This window comes from Hylaeus anthracinus, unplaced genomic scaffold (assembly GCF_026225885.1).
Source record: "Hylaeus anthracinus isolate JK02 unplaced genomic scaffold, UHH_iyHylAnth1.0_haploid 3, whole genome shotgun sequence".
In the NCBI taxonomy this organism is placed as follows: domain Eukaryota; kingdom Metazoa; phylum Arthropoda; class Insecta; order Hymenoptera; family Colletidae; genus Hylaeus; species Hylaeus anthracinus.
Genome location: NW_026535284.1, coordinates 7,337,217 through 7,340,956, shown reverse-complemented (window position 1 = coordinate 7,340,956; position 3,740 = coordinate 7,337,217). Strand labels below are relative to the sequence as shown.

Genomic DNA, 3,740 nt, shown 5'->3' with positions numbered 1-3,740 from the left:
TTTGAAAAAGATCCAGTTCTACTATATATTAAGTTTCCTTACTTCTTCCTTTACTATATTGAAAAATATTTACCCTTAAAGCCTGACGTAAAATTCCAATAGAACACCTAAGAAGGTACTACATTTGAAAAAGATTCAGTTCTACTATCTATTAAGTTTCTTTACTTCTTCCTTTACTCCATTGAAAAACATTTACCTCTAGAGCCTGATACAAAATATCCTCTAACGTGGAATTTCTATTTTATAATACAAAGGGAGTTCCAATAGAAAACTTAAGAAGGTCCTACATTTAAGAAAGATTCAGTTCTAGCACCATTAACACTTTATCTACCGGGCTATTTAGAAACAGTGTTTAATTCAAAAAAGAATTTTCTACAGTAGAATATGCCAATCTAGGCTGAGAATGATTCCTCCATACTGTTACTGGGTACATTGAAAGCCAAGTCTGTTTCCAAACACTGAACAATGTAAGTAGACAACCATCGATACAGTAAATAAATTGAAAAAGCTAAATATTGTAATTAAAAAGCCTATAAATAGAACCTATAAATTCACGGTAAATAAAGTGTTAATACCTTAAAAAGAACACACAAGAAAGTGTCAGTTTTAATTTTCCTGCCCGCGACTAGCCCCTTAAGTTTCCCTACATCTTCCTTTACTCCATCGAGAAATATTTACCTCCAGAGCCCGACGTAAAATATCCTCTAACGTGGAATAAGGTGCACAAATTTCTACGGGCGATATCTGTAGTACTTTCTGAGAAATGGGTGTATAAAGTTAACCAGAGCTCGTATCGTCGAGACAGGCGCGCGGTGCCTGGAGCTGTTGGAACGCCAACTGTGGCGAGACCGCCTGGAGTGCGAAGGGTTAAACGCAATCGCGGAAGTTGAACATTGTGTTCATACGTTACGTAAACGTTTCACGGTCTCCGGACTGCTCGCTCGTCGATAAGACGAAATACGTATACTGGGAATCGTGTACGCAGGAAACTGTTGCGTGGCGTTTTCGATAATGCGAATTAAATCGACGCGGACGCGGAGGTGTGAACGAAAGAACGTTCGCGGTGCAAATGCGGTTTAACGATCGACGACACGCGGCCGACGCGGCGCGACTCGCCCACTCTCATCGGCCGGAAAACTGCGATATCATCCTTCTGCAGCGCGATGATCTTGACAGTGACCGCCTGGCGATCAATGGCGCCGTCATTTAGAGGAGAATCGCGTTCCCGCGCGCTTCGCTGCGCCATTTGTTAGCGGGATCGACAGGACCGTGGATCTATAGAGATCTATAGTATATCCAGATCGCTAGCACTTGTTGTTTTAGTACATAAAAAGAGCCTGAGGTACATGAATTATTCGGCGCAGGCGTCAAATAAAATTTTTGAGGTTTATTTATAAGAAGTATGTTAGTATGGTTCGATGCTAAAGTCACTGGTATTTGTATAATACAGATAAATGTTTATCAAGTACATACAAAAACACGCATGTATGCAATAAGTAGACTGTGATTTTCTATAGACATTTATAGAAAATTTGAATGTACAGGAACCTACAAAATGCAAACAGTATGCAAAAACTATAAAAAAGATTGAGAGTAAAGTTCATGTTGTAATGAATAATGATGCATTTATAGGAAATTTGAATGTGCAAAAAGTATATCAGTCCGATGGTAAAGTGACTGGTATTTGTATAATGTAGATAAGTGGTTGTCAAGTACATACAAAAACACGCATGTATGCAATAAGTAGACTGTGCGGATCTTGGTGCATTTATAGGAAATTTGAATGTGCAAGAACCTACAAAATGCAAACAATATGAAATAATATAAATAAGGTTGAAAGTAAGGTTCATGTTGTAATGAATAATGATGCATTTATAGGAAATTTGAATGCGCAAGAACTTAAAAATGCAAACAGTATGCAATAATATAAAGAAGATCGAAAGTAAAGTTCGTGTTATAATATTTGTAGGATAAAATAAATTCCTATTTAGGTGCAATTTTTGTGGGCACGTCCGCCAAGATTTTATTTTGCATAAAGATCCGCAGTCTAGCGATATGTTTCTGTAGCATATATTCTTGCGGCCATATACTGAGGCTTCCTTAGCGATGTAGATACAGTATAGATATTTGTAAGCTCGACACGGATGCTCGGCTTTGTTAAAGTCGCACTCGGGCTCGTCGAACGAAAGTAAAGAAATATCCAACGGGTAAGAGTCAGAAACCTTCCTCGAAATTAACAGGTTCAACATCCTGTAGCATCTCATCTCCCAATCCAATAATAAGGAGCCAAACAACAACAATAATAGCAGAGTGGGGGATGGCAATCTGAAACATCCCATTTCGAATCTCCGTGCCATGTTTTTCGTTTACATCCCTACAATAATTAATTAAAAAAGAAGACCTAGTATCTCAAGTGCGCGAACGCGCCAAGTAAATCTCCTAATATCAAATAATATTAAAAGCGTCGATTATCTTATCTGTTCGCCAAAACTCGGTTTCCTCGTTCGAGATTCTCCGCGATGGAACGAGCAATTTCACTTAAATTACTCGTTGTACACCGCGCGACTATTAAGTCCTGCGAAATAGAAATCCGCGAAGACCCACGCGTGACCGTTACGTCTGGCACAATTTCAAACCGCTTTTAAGCATCAACGGTTTGAAATCGTGGGCCGTTCGAGCTCGAGGCGAGCTTTACTTCGATCGAAGAAAAATCCGCGAGATTGAACCGAGCGACGGGGACCGCGACGCGTGAGAACCCTCCAGGAAACCGGAAGTGTACGAAATTAGTCCAATTTCGTGCGCGACAAGTGGAAAAATGTTCGCCAATGGCGACCCACCGTTGCTCGGGACACACGTGTGCCGCGACAGGAAATAGTCGGTAGTCCCTGTCGAATTGTATTCAAAAATGTCCGATTCGTGCAAAAATGAATGATACGTTATCGCGTAAAGGTAGATTTAGACCATACGACGCGGACCGTCACGTTCCGGCAACGACACGTATCGTCACCGACACGACAAAACATTCAAACAAGCGTTTCAATGGAACTATTAGGTCGTCCCATAAGTTCGTGCCGAAGACTGTGTCGAAATTTAATAAAAAACCACAGAAGTTTTCTAGTAACGGTATAATGACTATATGGGAGAGGTGAGAGACTATTGTCAAATGAGACAGATTATCTTTTCTTGTGACACTTAAGAGTATGTTTAACATGTTAATTTGAGAAATAGAAGTATAAATGGCACGAACTTTTAGGACGACCTAATATTCACACTTAAGGAGGTATCCTGAATTAGGAGGTTTAAAAAAAAACGGATTCTCGTGAATTTTTTTAGAATGGAAACAAATAATTAACTCTATCGAACTTTTTATCCTATTTTCATACATACTTGAGTAGTCTGTAGAAATGTTGTCAACAAGAAATATTCAAATTGAGTCGAGTGCGACGCACATTCGTAGAGCACCTCAGAATTAAAACCTGCTATCGACGGAAGAGATGCGGGTCGTACTTTTGGTTTAAAAAAAAATCATTTTCATACATTTTTCTTTTATGCGAACTAAGAAAACCCCGCAAAAATAGTGAAATGTGAAATTACTGCAAGTTTGAAAAAAAGAACGAGTTCTTTGTGTGAAAAAAAAATCACTGTAACTTGTTGAAAAAGTTGTTTAAAATTTTTTTTTCTATGAATTTTCTTAGTAAAGTCACTGGTATTTGTATAATGTAGATAAGTGGTTGTCAAGT

At 38.8% G+C, this 3,740-nt stretch overlaps 1 protein-coding gene and 1 long non-coding RNA gene across 3 annotated transcripts in view; one reads left to right on the top strand and one right to left on the bottom strand.

Moving 5' to 3' along the window:
* Nucleotides 1-3,740, bottom strand: part of LOC128894156 (serine/threonine-protein phosphatase 2A 56 kDa regulatory subunit epsilon isoform) — a 31,179-nt gene that overhangs the window by 21,545 nt on the left and 5,894 nt on the right. The gene's annotated exons all lie outside the window — the stretch shown is intronic.
* LOC128894166 (uncharacterized) overlaps nucleotides 767-3,740 on the top strand; it is a 6,670-nt gene continuing 3,696 nt past the window's right edge. Inside the window, exons 1-2 of the long non-coding RNA XR_008461470.1 lie at nucleotides 767-1,598; nucleotides 1,845-2,207. This is a non-coding gene — a long non-coding RNA (uncharacterized LOC128894166). The remainder of the gene's footprint in view (nucleotides 1,599-1,844; nucleotides 2,208-3,740) is intronic.